Genomic DNA, 21,109 nt, shown 5'->3' with positions numbered 1-21,109 from the left:
CTCCATCGTTGCCTGTTCATTGCTTCTCTGACAACCAAACAGAATCCATCTGGTAGGGGACTTATTTGGCTTCAGTGTCCAGCTTCCGAACTACGATCAGCTTTTCAAGGATCTCATCTGCCCTCTTTAGAACTAAAATAATGGTACGGGGCACTCGAAGAGCAGCACTTTAGGCTCTACATCGTATATCTTTTTCTAATTTTACAAAATACGATGATAAAAATAATTATATTCATTACCAAAAAAATTGTACAGCAATATTCGTCATTGAGCCTCGTTTCAAGCATTATAGCCTGTATTAGGATACTATATTCATTAGCATATTTATTTTATAATTGGTTCATAGTTGACTTCCACTTACGAAGTAGGTACATCTCTTACTTTATATTTTTTAGTGGGAGGCAATGAGCCTTGAGATTTGTGGGTGATGTATGTGTGCTTGGTCTTGTTATTGAGAGTCGATGTCACAATTTGAGATTATTTCATTATTGAATTGGATTATACAAACAAAAAGAGTGTGTTGCCAGTGATGACTTACGGTACGCAGACGTGGTCGCTAACTATGGGCCTTATGAGAAAGCTCATCGTCGCTTAGAAGGCAATGGAGAGGGCTTTGCTCGGAGTTTCCCTGCGAGATCGAATCAGAAATAAGGAGATCCGTAGGAGAACCAAAGTTACCGACAAAGCCCAAATGATTGCGAAACTGTAGAAACATAAAAACTTTACATTAACAACTCTTCTTAAGCGATCGGACATTAATCACGACTAGCGAGATCGTTAAAAGTTCTTAAACAGTCGATTCATTATAATCATGTTATCAAAGTATGAATGCCGTCGCAAAGAGTTGACGCTTAGCTCATTAATCACACACCATTTATCATTTCTATGGAGCTACTGCTGTCTTTGGCCTTTGAGAACGCTGGTTGCTAATTAAATTTGAAAAAGCGTTGTTTTTTCAACGGGTTGATATAGTCCATATTCAATTAGGTATACGAAAGAGTGTATAAATAATGAGATATATTATTTTCGAAACTTCTACAGTTTCACTTATGGAAGGGAAGCTGGGGTAGCTAGTGAAATTACTGGGCAAATGAGACTTGAAATCTTGTGTCTCAAGGTGACGAGCGCAGTTGTAGTGCCACTCATAGTTTTTGGGTTTTTCAATAATCTTGATCGTCGCTGCATTGTAATGGGCAGGGCGGATCAATTACCATCAGCTGAACGTCCTGCTCGTCTCGTCCCTTATTTTCATAAAAAAAACCGGTTTGTTATAGCTTTTTAAATCGTGTTGTAAACTATAGCTCAACACAGACAGACCATTGTTATGAAACTCTTTTCTGACGAAATATACATGATACATAATTTCTTATATTTAGTGCTTATAAGGACAGTTATGCAGCAGCTCTATACTTAGAGATAATTTCTGCCTAATATTTTAAATTTCAACTCAATATTATTCAACTCTTTAACACTACAGTCGCGACAACCCTTGATTTAACGCTGTGGCAACTCTGTCCCATTAGAATTTTTGTATCGCAAAGCATGAAATTTTGGTTTAAAAATATTTTTGAGATATTATTTGAACCAGGTTTATTTATTTATTTAAGTAAAATTATTATTCCCTGACTAGCAAAGACAAAATAAATTATGATTATATAGAGTTTATACATTTAAAAATTTTGCATAACACAAATAATATTCCTTTCTGGTGCAATTATTTCAAATTATCCTTTTTGTTCTAGCGGCACTAGCTCGTAACAAATAACTTATTTGACCATTTAGGCTTGAACTGACATAGCTTGTACGTATTTCTTGTCTCTCAGTTTTTTATTGTTTTCTATTGTTTCGGAATTTCTGTAGGTATAATATTATGTCCTTTTATTACTAAAACACTTTACTGCCTTACTAAATCTATGAATATTATAATCATGACCCAGCAGCAGTTCTTGGTTAACCAATTCTTAAGATTTTCTATAAATATAATAGGAAAATTCTGATTATGAACAAATTATAAAATAAAAAAAAGTTTTACAAAATTTAAAAAGCCTTATTGTGTTTTATTGTAAACGTATTTTTTTAGTAAATAACGATTCGAGATAGTAGTAAATAATTTCGTGTAATGTGTAGAAATCGCACTAGATGATAAATTGGGTCCCCTAGTTCATAAAAATCAACGTTTTAATGTTAGCCTATCCAATAACAAGCTGTACCAAGCATTGCGTCTCTTCTTTATTTTAATAGCAAAGTCATTCTGTCATAACCTCAATTTAATTATTCCAGACATACATATCACACAAATAAACCTCAGGCCAGGTTTCACGATCAAATTTTATGAACCCTACAGGGTTGCCTATAAATTTGCAGAACCGACAAACTTGAAATCGAAAATGGAAACTATGGGATGGAAATAATTGGGATTAATATGTTTGACTATTTCTTGAGTTAGGTGTATGGGATTGAAGTTTTTCATGAGCTATTAGACTGGATTTGTCTAGTATCTAGTAATCTTATTTGTACTAACTAGCTAAATGATAGCCACAACTTGAGAGTTGAACAAAGCATACAATATTTTATGACGATACGTCACTCGAACGGTTAGCTCAGTTAAGAGAGCACTCGCACGGAACGCCAGAGTTCGTGAGTTCGAGTCCCGCATCGTTCCTAAAATTTTATTTTTGTAGTAATCCCAGAAGTGAGTATTATCACTTTAAAACCATTACAAATTGTTTAGATTAGCAAGAGCGACATCTCAAGTCAGTGTCCTAATATGGAAATATTGGGGTTGAGCAGGTTATCAACTGTAAAGTAGATCTTGTAGATGAAACCTCAACCTGAGAGTTGAACAAAGCATACAAGATTGTATAACGATACGTCACTCGAACGGTTAGCTCAGTTCGGAGAGCACTCGCACGTCATTCATAAAATTTTGTTTTCAAATTTTATTACTATAGACATACTTAAACATTTATATGTAAATATAAAGACCCATTACGTACAAAAACATAAATTAATCATTAAAATGTTTACATGTACCGGGACCTCAAGCTCATTGGTAGGGCCATAACCATCCCTGAGCCATATGGGTAATACATAACATAGATTGTAAAATATATTATTTTGGATAGGTGCGACCAAAAATTTCCTTTAATATAAGCTTGTATAAAACAAAGTGTCCCCTATGAGCCTTGGGCACAATGTTCGCGAAAAACAAATAAAAAGTAAATGGTTCCTTTGTTTACGTTCCTGTAAATCTGTTAAGCTGACTCGTGCGTTCTTTTTATAATTTATTATCGGATATAAATCCGAACTGTTCGTAATTCTCTTTGATGGCACGTTGCTGTGTTTGCCTAATGTATTTCATAAGGATAATGTATTAAGGAAATAATGTGGGAAGTGAGATTTGTGGGGAAATTAATGGATTTCTCTCAGTTGACTTTTCGGCACTACAATATATATAGTAATTGTTGATAAAGCTTACGGAATAGACAAGTTGTGTCAATATGGCTTAGGATAGGGCACATTATAAGTAATAGATCAATAGCGGACGGCTAGGGTTGGTACATACAAAAAGATACAGCTAATTAAACTCGGACAGAAACCAGTCTCAGCGGCGTACAGCGTGGCACTCAATAGTTTTGTCTCCCCAATATTGCTTAGCGGCCGTGCAAATCGTGTGTAAGTGTGCGTGCGTCGAATTGGACACTCTAGTATTAAGATTAATTTGTGTAATATTCCTATATTGTGCTAAGAGCATCTTGTCCATAAACTTCTGTCCACGATAGTTTTGGTGCGTCATGTTAAAGCTCGAACGTTTTCAAGATCATCGCTACGGTTAACATCACCTGCCGTGACTCAATATATAGAGCTGAATATCTTATGGCACATTCATATACATATATATATATAAAATAGTCTTTTATTACAATGATAGCTTCTGAGATCATTAATTTTCACCTTAAAATGTCACCTTATAATTCAAGACTACAAATTATTATTTAACACTAAAAGCTTGGTTAACTTTCTTCCAAATACAACCAAACTATGGAATGAGCATCCTTGTCCTGTTTCAAGCCCGGGAATGCTCCTGTGACTCCTCTGTCTGCAAGAGAACGTGGGCAGCGATGATCACTTAACATCAAGTAAACCGTACGCTCGTTAGTCCTCCTCTCCATTAAAAAAAACGAGTATTAGTAAAAAAATAACTAACAAAAATAAACAACAAATAAAGAAAATAATTTCAAAAGATTTCCGTTTTGAAAACTTTGAGTTATGGATCCATTTTACCACTGTTATATTTCTATCATTTCTTTTAATTTCAAAATGAGTACATCGTGTTTTGTGGCGTACTTAGGTCTAGTCTGAATTTGAGTTAACTGAAGTAATTGATGGCCGACACCTGAACATATAGTTTTCCGGCCACTGTGTGCCCGCGCATCATATTTTCACTCCAATATTTTTTTAACGGGCTAAAAAACTGCAAAATATACTTTTATATTATAGTACTTCAAAAATAAAGGTAGTTACTTTCACAGCTATCATTTAAATACCAAATATGTCCGACTTCTCAGTGTGATGACGAATATGTAAAAAAATTATAAATCTCAGCACTTTCCTTTATACGTTCTTTTAACAATAAAATTTCCAAGCGTGATACATGTTTCACAGCCTCCAACGGTTTAGGAAACTAATGATATGTATTTGTCACCATGAATTCAACTTCAGCCCAACAGTAGACACTTTAGCTACGCAACGTTCGAAAAGAGTTTCTTATGCGGAAACCGATCCATCTTTGTCTACAACAAGATTTATATAGACTCAGTAATGCTCCGCTAAACTGAAATTTTTCACCACTTACGTTTAACACGCGACTGAAATTTAAAATAGAATTGCTTTGGCGTAGAATTGAATTGGACTTTGCTAGCCAAACTAAAACTCAACGTATCTTTATGAACTAACATTGATATTGTTTTGATGAAAATTTCCACAAACTTTTCCAGTGACAGTGAGAGAGTCGGTGACCCTAACAATAAAATAAAAAAAAAATTAACAAAGAAACAAACGACTTCAAAAACACTATTCCAAAATAATAGATATAATGTGCACTGAAAAGTATAGAAATAATTGCGTATTTATATACAATCTAATTAATTAATCTAATTCTAGTTACAATTATTGTAATTTTTGGATGACACGGACACGGGAAACACCAGCTTTCAAATAAAAAAAGAATGATCAAAATCGGTTCACAAAAGTTTTGAGGTAACAAACATAAAAAAAAAAACATAGTGACGAATTGAGAACATCCTCCTTTTTTGAAGTCGGTTAATAATTCCCGTATTAAATAGAAATTTAAAATAGAATTGCTTTGGCGTAGAATTAAATTGGAGTAAAACTCAGCGTATCTTTATGAACTAACATTGACATTGTTCTGATGAAAATTTCTACGAACTTCTCCAGTGACAGTGAGAAAGTCGGTAGACCCTAACAATATAATCATAGCAATAGCTATGTCGATATGACAAGACTAAAAAGGCTCCATCAATAACCCTCACATGTTTATATTTCCTTTAAAAACATTGAAATCATCTAAACAGGCTGAGTGTACAAGAGACGCCCCAAGTTCAGCATGTATTTTTTTTTATATAATACGATAAGGCAATAAGGTACAAGACGAACAGTACGTTCAGGTGATGGTAATTGATTTGCCCTGCCCATTACAATGAAGTGTCACTCAGGATTCTTGAAAAATCCAAAAATTCTGAGAGTCACTACAATTGCGCTTGTCTCCTTTAGACATGAGACATAAAGTCTCGTTTGCCAAGTAATTTCACTAGCTACGGCGCCTTTCTGACCGAAACACTATAATGTTTACAAATTACTGCTTCACGGTAGAAATGTGAAACGGCCTTTGTATTACACATAATCTAGCCGGCATCCTGTGCAAACGAGCCTCCTACTGGTAAACATTATAATATAGATATATTGGCAAAAATAGGTAACTATCTCTGTATATTATTTCGCAATGGTGTTTTATAGTGGAATCGCCATAACAGTTATAGTAAATAATCCAATTCAATGATTTTTAAGGCTTATGTATGCCGATTGATGAAAAATAGACACTTATTTTATAATTATTACAGTGCTCTCTATTGACAGTAAAATGAATTAAATTGTTGTATTTTTATTAATGCACAACGTGTTCAAATGATTTAAGGATGTGCAATTTTGTTAGATTGTGTGTGTGTCACTTTGAAAGTTTATCGACTGGCCATTTAGAATTCTATTATTTAAACAGAATTATGGTATTTGAAAATGGAACACTCCAAGAGAAGGTAATATGTTAATTTAGGGAATTATCATATGTATTTACATTGTGGCACAGTTTTGTATCAAGATATAAGAAACTATTGTAAATGTTTTAACATTTTAATATTATTTCATCCTTTAAATCGCATAATGTGCCTTAACATAACTGATCGTTTCTTAACAGCGAAAGTAACGCGACAACGATTTGCATAAAATTGTTTTTATTAGCGCTGTACGAAAGCCTTTAAAAATTCTTTTGATAGGACCTACATTGGCAATGCAGAGTTAATTAAACATTTTTCGGATGCCCCCGAGAGATGTTGGTGTTCGAAAGTGATTAACTGTTGAAGATGGAATATATTTGCAAAACTAATTCACATTTACCTCATTAGATATTCTTCTGTCTTCTGAACTTATAAAATGTAAATGAGTTAAGTTTGGAGTTATGTATAATATAAATTAAAGCAATGAAACTCCATGCATTGGTGAGACTTAAACGTTGGTGGACTTAGTGTTTGTTTAAGACTTTGATAATAACAGTAGAACTAGCAAGAGTTTAATAAAAAAGTTTCAATTTTTGCCAGATGAAAATATTTAATAATTATTTTTGAAATGTATGCTAAGAATTATTAAGAGTTTCGTAACATACTGAATTTATTTGTTTATAATAATAATCATATTGACACACTTTTACACAAATTTTCTTGCCCCAAACTAGGCATGGCTTGTACTATGGGTACAAGACAACGATATATTTAATACAATATACTTACTTCAACATACATAAATACATATAAACATCCATGTTCATCATAATATAAATGATTGCACCTACCAGGATTCGAACCCAGGAGGTCTACCTTAGTAGTCAGGGTCACTAACCACTGGTATTCCATTGCATCTTATGTACGTTTATAAGATGCCTTATAATGTTAATAATTCAGCAGCAGTTATCACATACCATATTTTCTTCCGCTTCTGCAAAAAGTTTATCTATTTAAAATACACGCAGTTGGCTAAAAGTGTGGATACATACAATTTTTTTATGGAAAAGGAGGACTAACGAGCGTACGGACCACCTGGTGTTAAGTGATCACCGCCTCTCACATTCTCTTGCAACACCAGAGGAATCACAGAAGCGAGGCCGGCCTTTAAGGAAGGTGTACGCGCATTTTTTGGAAGGTACCCATGTCGCATAGTCCCGGAAACACCGCACAAGGAAGTTCATTCCACAGCTTTGTAGTGCGTGGATGAAAGATCCTTGAAAATCGCACTTTGTAGGACCGTCACATCAAGATAGAGGGGATGATATCCTAATTTGTGGCGTGTCGCGCTAAGGTGGAATACGGCGGCAGGGATCAGGTGAAACAACTCTTCGGAACCGCGCCCCCAGTTATTATAAGATTTTGAACGTACCGTTATAATATGAAGAACTAGATTTAAGTTCATAAGACCAACGAAAAGTAACAAATTTGGAATATTAATAGAATACTAAACGCATATTAATACGGCTATAAAAATTAACATGAACATTGGCAAACCTCAACAAAATACATGAAAATACGCTCCGTTAAATATTTTGATGCAATCAATTTACCAAAGTAATTGACTGAGCCCTGTAAGCCTCGTTTATTGGCTGCAAAATAATTGTTAAAAATTCAGGCAGCAGCCTATACGCCGTTTGAAAACCAAATAAGTGGAATTAACTGCGCGCTGGTTGACTCCATCCTTCGCGGTGGCAATTATTCTCTGTCCATACTATATTTTTCCGCGAGTGTTAATTTTGGACTTGTCATTTGTATTGTCCAAAGTAAGTCACTAATTTGAGGCCGTAAATTATGGACCGTAAAGGCTTATAATGTATTAATTACACGCTTTTACAATGATATATTTCATTATAAATAGCCACGTTGTTAGTATAATATGCAATTTGCTTATAATATAATTCATTTACAATTTAAACACACCCCGTTGTTAAAATTGTTAATGATTATATTATGCTTACTAATCTGATCATATCATTTATAAACAATATACACGGACGAGTAAAAAAATAAGGACTCCGTGTCAACTTACATATCAGTGAGGCACCATAACATGCCAAAAGTAAACGTGTAAATACATAGCCCCACGCATACACTAACACTAATACAAGCCGATCAGCCACTGTCTGTGACAGATTAGTTTGCGTCGTAATAAAATATTTTAAAAATGCCGTTGTGCGTTGTGAAAAAGTGTAAAAGCAATAATATAAAAGTATTTGTGGATATATGATTATCTAAGGGAGAAAAAATTGTGTAACTTGTATACCCCGTAACCTCACACACACACTAGCATAAAGGTGCTTCACTTGCTAATATCACGGCGCGAAGTCCTTCGTTTTTTACTGGTCCGTGACAATATGTAACTGAATATTAATCTTTAGCCTCTCGTTAAACTTTTCAGCATTTTTAACGCGAGCAAAACTATTAAATATGTCGAATAAAAATAATAGATTTATCAGTTTTAAATTATAAACAATATTAGCAAATACTAAACATAATTCACTCAGCCTTTTCAATAAAATTTCCAGAGTAGATTAGGATACAATATAATCAGTATACAAGCGCAATCGAAATGCGCAATTTGACATCGAATCGAATCGCGATTCTAAATTAATCGAATATCTCACTACCGATTTGAATTATGATGGACCGCATTAGAGACGAGATATTTGTGTAGGTTTGTGGTTAGGTCCGAGGAACATTGGGATTATCCGAAGCCCCATTTAGTGCACGTTGTAGGATTTAATGGTTTGTGTCATCGGTCCTTGATTGTAACGGTTTAGATTTATCCAGTTTACTTGGACGAGTTTACAAATGGTCGTAGTTTTAATCGAGTTTAGAATCGATTACACGATCCCGAATAGTTCAGTGATGTGCTGCTAACATTGAATGATGCTCTAGATTTAAATTGATTACTTGTATTTGTTTTTGTTGGATACATAAAGTGAAAAGCAACTTTGTTTTTAATGAGTTACAGTGGCATTTTGGCATCATTTAGCTCAATAGCTATTAAATGCTATGCTAAGTTAGCCAAAAATATAATCAAACTGTCCCAATTACTAGACAATTGATGAAGCTGTTATAATAAGAAGACGTGTGAAGAAGAAGAAGACTGGGACCATTTTATTTCGATTTTTCTTGATCTGAGTGATTTTGTTTTCATAGCAGCAGAAGTAATAATTTGACTACAAAATAATTGAAAGCAATGACTAGAATTCAATGAGTAGGATTCGATGTATTTTTATGAAATAATAATACAAAATATCTACGGATCAACTGGTAAATAGTATCAGTTTACATATGCTTCCTGTACTGTTAATTGTAGTATTGGCCTTAAGTAAAATTAAGAATTTACCCCTATGTAAACAGAACATATGAAGTAGTTTTAACTTCACCAGTCTTCCTTTGTTTTCAAATTTAATTGGATTTATATGAATAATTTTGTGATTACTAGTAAAAAATTAAATAATACAAACATTGAAGTGGTCAGGCATGTAATTTGTCCATACACAAAATTTTCAGTAAGTCTGTACCGACGTCTTACAGGAAATCTGCGTTCGAACATAACTCCCTAGCTTACAGACTTCTATAAGTTAAACGGTACGTGATTCCGGATTCTAAAAGTTAGTAATCGCATTAATAATATGCTGTTCTCCACAATATTGAAAATAATATAAATAATTACTGCATATTTAAGACAAGAAAAACCACCGCGCCGTTTACCAGTTGGAGGCTCCTTTGCACAGGATGTCGGCTAGATTATGGATACCACAACGGCGCCTATTACTGCCGTGAAGCAGTAATATGTAGGCATTATTTTGTTTCGGTCTGAAGGGCGCCGTAGCTAGTGAAATTACTGTGCAAATAAGACTTAAACATCTTATGTCTCAAGGTGACAAGCGCAATTGTAGTGCCACTCAGAATTGGGTTTTTTCAAGAATCCTGAGCGGCACTACATTTTAATCAGCTGAATGTCCTGCTCATCTCGTCCCTTACTAAAAAAATAGTATCTCAAATATATTTTTTTAATTACAACAAGACACAGACCCACCTAATGTAATACACACAGACACTGGTAACTGGTAGGTTAATTTAAAAAAAAGCATTTAAAATGAATGCTTCCCGTTATTACTGCAAATTCAAAAAAAAAAGCCTTATTTGCATTCTTGATAAAACAGAGATGTTAATTAAAAGCACGAAGCGGCACGTAACTATTCATTTAGTGCTTAATTTCTTGATTATGCTGCAAAGTTGAATAGAAATGCTTTTAATTTATATATTATTAATTATACTAAAATCGTTGAAGTGACAAACTATATATCAGTTGTAAGTTTCTGCCCTTGAGAATATTCAAACATTAACATAACATATATAACATAAGCTAGTTTGGCGATAATAAAACAAGTGAGTCAGAACAAGAGTTACACAAGACTTCAATCGGTTGGCTCAGTTGGAAGACCGCTCGCACGGAACGCGAGAGGGCACGGGTTCGAATCCCACATTGTTCATGAATTTTGTTTTCAAATTGAATTTGTGTAATTAATCCCGAAGTGAGTATCACTTTAAAACTTATCAAATTGTTTAAAAACCTCAATTTTCTAATAATTAAATTTACAGGTCTTATATGTAAGGCTATGACGGCTTTAATATTAACGAGCTTCACTCTATTATCTCTGGTAAAGGAGGAAGACACAGTTAGATTTATGGATAAAGTTGTAATAATAACAACATCTTCCAAGCAACTTATCTTGTACAGCATTAATCATTCCTTAACAATCAGACTATCAAACGCTTACTATAAAACACATTAAAAGGCAATCAAACTTATGTGTACCCCGGAAATTAACACTTTGTTTACGTTGATTTACGATGTACTGTTATTATTAAATTTATGTACATGAATGTCGCTTAAGCATCTACTTTGTCATTTCTTAAAATAAGACATAGAGTTAGCCTATTTAACAATTAAGATACAAGCAAAACGATTAACTCAAGGTATTAATTTGGGTTTAATCAAGAATCCTCAGCGATGCAGCCAGGGTATCAGACACAAACTTTTAATGCCTACTACTCGCCTAAGTCGAGTTAGTAAGTCTTTTGTGGGGTGATGTAACGCTTAGCTAACGAAAAGTATTACGTTATTCAAAAGAATTGTTAAAAAACGTTTGTGTGGTAAAGGTTACTATAACATAAATGACTTTCTTAATGTTACGACAGATTGTGAATGGAGTGACCGCCCTCGGGCTTTTAAAGAACAAGTTTAATTATACAATATTACTTCGTAAACATATTTTTTGGATGAAGAAAAAAGCCCGCTGAGTTTGTTGCGCCCGTTCGTCTCAGGTCTGAGACATTCATTTTGGAATGGGTGGTAGTTTTTGACTTTCAATAAGTGATGTCACATCCTATTTTGAATAAAAATATTTGAATTTGAATTTGAATATGTCACTTACCATGGCGTGAATATCTTTCTCGTCTTGTTAAATATTACTTACAAAAAGAATGTGAAAAACAATCCTCTGGGGTCGTATTACAGTACAGATTGCGGTGTCTTTCCATCATGTCAGCCTCTTGCCCGTTTGCCCCCTCTTATATAAAAAAAGTGTCTTTTCAATCGAAAGACAATTATTGACTATCAATACGTCATCATACATCCTGCCCAGTAATGAACTGTGTGGCTCAAAGTGACTCGGTGAAAATTCTTAATGGTAGCGCACTTGTGATCGGACTTTTGAAAAATAAGATGTTAGCAGTTTATTATTTTTAAGTGATATCCCTCACTTCTTAGTACCCGTGCCTCTCGGCCACAACCTGAGATTTGAACAAGGCATACTAAGATTTACGGTCAATGCATCTTTCGGAGGGTTGGCACAACCTGAGATTTGAACAAGGCATACCAAAATTTACGGTCAATGCATCTTTCGGACGGCTGGCTCAGTTGGTAAGAGCTCCTTAGCAGGAGTGTTAGCGAAAGCAGTTGATTGTAGTGCTCTTTCAGATAGATGCTACTTCCTATCCTCCGTTCTTTGTATCCTTTACTCGCCTCTTACGACACCCACGGCCAGAGATGGGGTGGTGCTATTCTGGTGCACACGGACTCTCTAGAATGAAAGGTAGGTATTATTTTTATCACTACCAAATATAAACGTGTGGTCTGTTGTGTCCAAATTCCTGAAAAGGGCTTAATAGAAAACTGTGATGTATAGTTTGTAGTTTTAACTCTATCGATATACTTGTTTGCACATAAAGCACATGTTACATAATATTTAATTTATCCATTTAATCAAGTAATATTGAAAGTACTTCACGGACCGTTAAAAATCATCATATAAACAAATATATGGATATTGCTGCTATATTTAATATAAGAAAACTAAGTACTTCCAGACTGCCTAGCCCATCTTCATCTCTTACAGAAATACTTGCATTACTTGAAGCTCTTCAAGAAGCCAAAGCCTCTGCTAAGAATGCAATATTTTGTTTTCATTTGTTTAGAACAGAACAATACAATTATGGGTCGACTAATATTACTACTTTTTCTTGAAGTTTGTTAAATATTTAATTTAAATAACGTTTATTCCACATACTAAGCATGTATGCTAAAATGATGTTTGAAATGTGTTAATAAATGTGTTAATAATCACAAGAGCTATTTTTAAATTGAAATTTACATTAATTTTTTAGACCATATTACAGATAAGCGTTTCCAATAGATAATTCAATGTCACACAAATTAAAATTTGTAAAAAAAAATATGAACGATGCGGGACTCGACTTCGCGACTTGTCGCGTTCTGTGCGAGCGCTCTTACACTGAACCAACCGTTCGAGTGACGTAACGTTGATAAATGTTATATGTCTTGTGCAACAATCAGGTTACGGCTTCATCTACAGGATCTACTTTACAGCTGATAACCTGCTCAACCCCAATATTTAAATATTAGGAAATTGAATTAAGATATCGCTCTTTCAAATCTAAACAATTTGTTATTTTTAAAAGTGAGGGTAATCATGAGGGTAGTCATCCCAGACGTGAGGGTTCACGTCTGGGATGACTTACACAAATTAAATTTGAAAACAAAATTTATGAACGATGCGGGACTCGAACCCGGGACCGTTCGAGTGAGGCATCGTTGATAATGTCTTGTTTAATTCTATGTCATCCATGGAACGGAAAACTTTTGGTGGGAGGTATTTTATTTACGCCTACGTTCTTTGCGATAGCGGAATTGATTTTCAATGCGTTGGCGGAATTGACTGTTGGTTTAATTAAAAACATGGATTATTAAAATATCCGTAAGTGTATCCTTACAATATTTATGTGGGTTGGTTCTTGGCAGTTCATTGTTCTATGCATAAAGTAGTAGTTTATCATTGATTTGTTCCATTCCTCTGAATTTATCATCGTACTGTGTATCACCAGTACTGGTAATAGGTACTTTTATTTTTTTTAATGATAATAAGGGACGTGACGAGCAGAATATTCAGCTGATGATATTTGATACGCCCTGCCTGTTACAATGCCAGTACAACCCATTACAATCGAGTGTCACGATTTTTTAAGGTTTTAAGATTTCTCAGGGATGCCATTATTAGATCCTGGTTTCTTTATCATGGTGCCACCGTTGGGATGTATAATTTTCAATAAAAAACAGCCGAATTGAGAAATCTCCTCCGATTTTTTTTCATCGGTTAAAAAATACTCCGATTTAAATCTTATAAAGTTGACTTTTAAGATTTAAATCGGAGTATTTTTTACATTCCCTCGATGAGACAATTTAATAGGTATATGAATAATTTGATTTGTTAAATTTTTTCAAGTGAAAAACCCCATAATTCCGGGATTAATTAAAGAAATTAAATTAGAAAACAAAATTTCTGAATGAGTGATGTCACGTTCATAAATCTTGATATATCTTGTTCAAGTCTCATTTTGTGGCTTCATCTACAGCATCTACCTTACAGACATCACTCGAACGGTTGGCATAGTGGAAGAGTTCGAGTCCCGCATCATTCATAAATTTTGTTTTCAAATTTAATTTGTGTGTATGAATAATTTTAAAAGTATTGTTCTTTGTACTTGGACTCGAATGTGATTACTAGTAAAAAATTAAATACATACAAACGTTGAAATAGTCAGGCATGTAATTTTTTACACGCCTGTAATTTAATACACAAAGTTTTCAGTAAGTCTGTACCGACGTCTTACAGGAAATCTGCGTTCGAACAGAACTCCCTAGCTTACAGACTTCAATAAGTTAAACGGTACATGATTCCGGATTCTAAAAGTTAGTAATCGCATTAATAATATGCTGTTCTCCTCAATATTGAAAATAATATAAATAATTACTGCATATTTAAGACAAGAAAAACCACCGCGCCGTTTACCAGTTGGAGGCTCCTTTGCAGAGGATGCCGGCTAGATTATGAGTACCACAACGGCGCCTATTTCTGCCGTGAAGCAGTAATGGATAAGCATTACTGAGTTTTGGTTTGTGGGGCGCCGTAGCTAGTGAAAATACTGGGCAAATGAGACTTAACATCGTATGTCTCAAGGTGACGCGCAATTGTAGTGCCGCTCAGAATATTTGGGTTTTGCAAGAATCCTCCGTGGCACTGCATTTTAATAGGCAGAGCGTATCGATTACCATTAGCTGAACGTCCTGCTCGTCTCGTCCCTGATTTAAAAAAAAATGTATAACATTCAATAAAGATATTGATTGATACATAGGGTATTAACTGAAGTAATATATTGTTTCTGATGATATTGCAATTGGCAGGGCATATCAATTACCATCAGCTTAACGTCCTGCTAGTCTTGTCCCTAATTATCATAAAAGCACACAAACATTATACGTTGTCGTATACAAAGAACGGTTTGAAACAGAACAACATCAGTGCATTCCTAAAATATGTGGTGACAAACATGCTAAAACTTTGGAACGTATATGTAACGAAAACCACTAAACACGTTGATATTTAGCGTGTTTGTAAGCGGGACAAAGACGCGTGTCACGTGACCTCGCTGTATTGGAATTTCGTTATTGGTATTTGAATTGGCTCGCGCTGTTAACATTGGTTCTGCATCGCATTACACAGAGAAATCTCAGACGTTTGGGCGAGGAATTTTTCAATTCTACAACTCTCAACTTCGATTGTACCTAAAGTGGTTGAGCTCCCTTATTGTGGTTTTATTGATTTTATTTAGAATACAACAGCTTTCGTAAATAACGACACGATTTTTATGGTAGAGAGCTTTATCATTTATACGTCCAGATACGTAGGTCACTAAGAGTTTTGCGTAACTTAAAAAAACAACATGTTATAACCACGGACTAGTAAAAAAAGAAGGACTTCGCGCCGTGATATATTAGCAAGTGAAGCACCTTTCTGCTAGTGTGTGTGTGAGGTTACAGGGTATACAAGTTACACAATTTTTTCTCCCTTAGATAATCATATATCCACAAATACTTTTATGTTATTGCTTTTACACTTTTTCACAACGCACAACGGCATTTTTAAAATATTTTATTACGACGCAAACTAATCTGTCACAGACAGTGGCTGATCGGCTTGTATTAGTGTAAGTGTATGCGTGGGGCTATGTATTTACACGTTTACCGGCTTGTTATGGTGCCTCACTGTTATGTAAGGTGACACGGAGTCCTTAGTTTGTTACTCATCTGTGGTTATAACCAAAATATTATGTTTTTTGCTTTTCAAAATACTTTTCTTTAAATTTTAAACATTTTTTCATGTGATCGAACCATTTTTTAAAATAGGAGGACCACAGATCTGAAGGCATGTTTTCTACATGCTGATTGAACGCTCTCACTGCATCTTCGGAATTGGTCAAAGGGAAATCTTTGGTTTTGGGGGAAATTACAAAAGAGTGTTAGGTCGGGGCTATGTTCAGGATGGGTGACGAGTTGTACTTTTTGGGAAGTTAAAAATGTGTGTTTGTGAAGAAGCGTTGTCATGATGAGATTAGCTAGAAGTGGAAAACTTTTAGTGTTCCCCATGTAGACTGTGACAGCTGTGAAAACGTCGAAAAAAATGTAGGTTGACAGTTAACTTCTATTTTGAACAATTCACGCACACTAACACAAAGTGAAATACAAATCGTGAGTGTTATACATAGCTCCTCACGCACACTAAAGTAATAAACCTGTTCTGTTTTCATCGGTTGTCTAGCAGCAAGAGGCTCTATATAAACGTATAAATTATCTAAAGATAATCGTATTAATTCATAGAGCGAAAATTGTCTCGAGTTAAATCAATTTTGACGAGTAACACTCACTGTTTAAAATACCGTCAACATATAAGAATATAATATTAAAGGTCAATTTAACATACATCATCAGGCCATCAAAGCACATTCAGCGTTTCACTTACCTTATTAAAATGAACTCAGGAAATAATAACATAAGTAATGAAATAAAAAGGTAAAAACACGCTTATTATATAAACTTACGGTCTAATCTCCACATCTAACGTGAAATTTTATCGCAAACATTTCGCAAGCGAGATGATTTCATAATGAAGCAAGTAAAAAGAATTTATAAGTCTATCTCTTTCGCAGAAACGAGGACGTGACGAAAATGTCTATAAATTCTCGTGTCAAAAGCTTGTAGCATTACATATTTATAACGCTCCTCGGAGTCTGCAAGGTCTTTTTTCTCGGAATTCAATTTGCGGTGGTGCCACTGCAACGTGGATGACGTGTCTTGACGGGGAAACGCGAATTTATTTTGAAACGGGGGCTTTAATATATAAGAAGACGTTTGAATTTATGAGGATCATCCTAGAAGCCATCACATTTAATTTTCCAGGTGAAATTCCTCCTCCCAATATTTATTTGATAAATTTATCTGTATTCACTAGCTTCAGTCCGCAACTGGGCCAATGATAAATTCGTCCCTCTCTTAAAAATTTCGGGATAAAACATAATTAATGCCGTTTATTTTCTCTTGTGATTGTAATTGAAATGATTTATAAATTTAATTGAAAATAAGAAACTGTTATACCGCTGTTTTAAAAATAGCAACCTTAGAGTTTGTTGCTCGTTCTTCTCTAAGGAAATCTGCCGAACGAGCTGTATAAATGACATATTTCTCAGGTGTAATGCAATTTACCTACGAAATAGAAATATTTTTGATTTTAAATTTTATGCATTTCACCATAAACTTCGGAAATTGATATATATTTATATGATGGAATTTAGTTTGCTGTTCAACAAACATTATGCATTTTATGTTATATTTTAGTTCTGCCGTTGGGAAATAAATTTTGATAATTTTATTTAATTTTCACTTCATAGAAACGAACGATATAATTGTATATATTATTAGTATTAGATCTTATGTTGCAATTAAAATTTAAAATTTGCGGTCGTTGCCTTAAGTGCAATAGTACCTAGATTTAGATTTATTTAGAATAATATTTAATGTAATTAGTAAGTGTTTATTGCATTGGCAATACCAATAAATGAATGAATAAATAAATATTCTTTTCTGGTGACCTAACAACGTGTGAGCTTTTAAGAATTTATGACGATCGGTTGGAAAGACGATACCGTAAATGAGTAGAAAACAAACATGCATTCGTATTTATAAATTTATGAGTTAGAATTTAAGGCACATATAGCTTTGGTATTCTATCGTTTCGTTTTTAAAAAAGCACACATGAACGTGATGTGACCGCTGTTTTATAACAATAATATTCTTAAAATATTGAAGATTTGTAGGGATTATTCTCAAATGATACAAATTTTAATTTGTACCAAAATTTATGAATGAGGTATAAAATATAAGTAGCCAGTTATTATATTATGATAATATATGATCCCAAAAGAGGGACATCACTTAAAAAAATAACAAACTGTTCTCAAATAATGTCTAACATTATAGTAATTAATAAGCAATAACAAGAGAAGTAAAGAAGTTGTTTACGCAACAGATAATTATGCTATATTAGACCTAAGCGTATTTACCATATGGTCGAGATTCCTTATTAGGTTAAGAATCTATCAAATTTTATAAAACTAGTGAAAATTCAACATGGCTTTTGTTAACATATTGAAACGAAATCGACAATCATAAAATACCACCACGCAAATGACACGAAAGAGCAGAATAATGAAAAATAAACAAAGAAGTGTATGTAGCTCGGGCATGCGCAATTAAAATTAAAAAAACATTACTATTCATTTAAAATGTAAATTTCCACTCATGCTGTGTTTAACTCAATAAAATTAAATGGAGAGCACGTTTGCGTAGTGAAATGATTAAACATTCAATAATTTAAGAAGATTCTTACAGGAAACTTTTAAAAGTTGGAAGTTTATGTAAAAGAAGGACAACCTGGGTGGGTCGCCTGATGATAAGAAATCAGTGCCCTTTATTTTCTCTTGTAATATCAGAGGAATCACAGGAGTATTGCCAGTTTTTAAGTATGGATAGGTCTTCAAAAATGATATTGTGGCTTTTAATATCATATTCTAAACTGAATAGTCTGCACGAGAGACAATTCCAAAGTGGTACTATGTGTCCCCCCCCGCTCTGTAACTTCTAAAATAAGAGAATGATAAAATTATAAAAAATATAATATGCAAACTTCCACCGAAAATAAGTTTGAAAGAGATCTAGTAAGTAGTTTTTTTAATACGTATAAATGATAACACTTGCTGCTACGGAACCCTTCATGGGCGAGTCCAACTCGCACTCGGTTGCTTTTTTAACCGACTTCAAAAAAGAAAGAGGTTCTCACTTCGTCGGTATTTTTTTTATGTTTGTTACCTCAAAACTTTCGACTGGGTGAAGCGATTTTGATAATTCTTTTTTTATTTGAAAGCTGGTGCTTCCCGAGTGGTCCCATTGTAATTTGATCCAGATCTGACAGTGGAATCCATGAGAAAACCATAAAAGTCTTAAATTTTGCTAAACATACGTATGGCAAAGTGGATGATAAATTTACGAAAAACTCAATATCGCACCAACCGATTTCGATGGTTCTTTTTCTATTGGAAAGGATATACTTCAAAGATAGTTTGGTGGAAGTTTGGTTAGGTTCTGATTACGGAATCAATGACAAAGTAACGGAACACTGTATGTAATCAAATTGCAAAGTACTTACGTTAATTGCTGCATTGAAAATTTTTGTATATTTACAAAGATTTAGACAAATTGTTAGTTAGTGTACTTCAAATTCACTAAAAATCATAAAATAATTGCGTATTTATATACAATCTAATTAATTAATCTTATTCTAGTTACAATTATTGTAATATTTGGAGTCGGTGTCATCCAAGATAGGTTTATTACTACATACATAGTTATAGCGTGAGATGTGCTTGAGTCGTGAGGAGGCGAGAGGCGAGAGCAGGTCACGGCGGAAGGACACCGATTCCAAAAATAACAATAATCGTAACTAGAATTAGGTTAATTAATTAGATTGTATAAAAATACGCAATTATTTTTATACTTTTTAGTGCACATTATATCTATTGTTTTGGAATAGTGTTTTTGAAGGCAGTTGTTTTTTTGTTCATTTTTTTTTTGTAATAACATCGTTTATGTCTTTGTATAGCTGTTCTAATTAAACCTAACCACAGCATTGAGATTCGCATAGTTAACGTCTACGAACTAACTACGCTATCTAATCTTCCTCAGAAGTTTATTGGTAAACTCGAAACAGCCAACATTAAAGTGAATTGCCCTACATTTGTTTGCATTAGAAATTCAAACGGGGGTAAGCCACTTGTTGTGTCGGCGACTAACGATAGTCGAGTTTCCTAACTTAAATATTTACTAAATCCTGACTTTTCGGCGAGTTACGTCTTTGGGTAGGTAACAGCTTGCTTAATTATTTAATTTTTGAATATTTTTTTAAAAGTGCTACAGTATTTCATAGCTATTTATATAATTCATGCATTATAGAAAATATGACTTGGAAAAATCATTATTTTACGCCAATGATTTTGAGGAAATTTACTACAACGAGAAAGTATTGGACGAACATCCGATCTAGTTCGTCGTATCTCAGAAAAACAGCGTTTAACTGAGCTTACATGCTTATAAATTTTATTAAATTGTTGTTTATACTACTTTTTGGATGATAAGAATAATTTTATGTATTCTATCATCGTCAATTTTCGGAAATTGCAATTCGAACTTGTCAAGACAAAGTCAAGTGTTTAATTTTAAGAGAAGTTAATGAACCATTACTTTTAATAGACTATCAAAGGCTTATTAATTTAAGAAATTTAATGAATTCCAAGAGATTTTGCATTCCAAAGACCAAAAACATCTATAGTACAAGAATGCTAAGTAATCTAATACCTAATATAATAAATGAATGGAAAGATGGCCTACAAAATTTATATAAAATGAAAGGAAAATATAAAAAATATATTTGGAATAACTACCATTAATTATGTGTATACTTATTAATAATACCTTAAAATATTGGGAATTATATAGCAACCAATACTTTATTGATCCGTATCATGTTATTACTACAAATTATAAAATCTTTCAGAAATACGTTTTAGTTTCATTTTTAACTCATAAATTTTGATTACATAATATTTCCGATGGTTTAAGACTACATTGTTCCCGAATAATTAGATCATTTTCTTCTATTAACGGAGCAACGACTTTCAGGTTTGCTAGTTCTTTAATAAGTAATTTAAGATTAGGTATTGAAACTAGCCGGTAGAATACACATTTCCCCATCTCCTTATGAAATTTTATTGAACTC

At 33.7% G+C, this 21,109-nt stretch overlaps 1 protein-coding gene across 1 annotated transcript in view; it reads left to right on the top strand.

Annotated features, from left to right (window-relative positions):
- Nucleotides 1-21,109, top strand: part of LOC126967545 (acetylcholine receptor subunit alpha-like 1) — a 268,273-nt gene that overhangs the window by 124,007 nt on the left and 123,157 nt on the right. The gene's annotated exons all lie outside the window — the stretch shown is intronic.

The sequence above is a fragment of the Leptidea sinapis genome, chromosome 13 (assembly GCF_905404315.1).
Source record: "Leptidea sinapis chromosome 13, ilLepSina1.1, whole genome shotgun sequence".
Classification (NCBI taxonomy): Eukaryota; Metazoa; Arthropoda; class Insecta; order Lepidoptera; family Pieridae; genus Leptidea; species Leptidea sinapis.
Note: the sequence above shows the minus strand (reverse complement) of the source record. Positions and strands in the feature narration are given on the sequence as shown.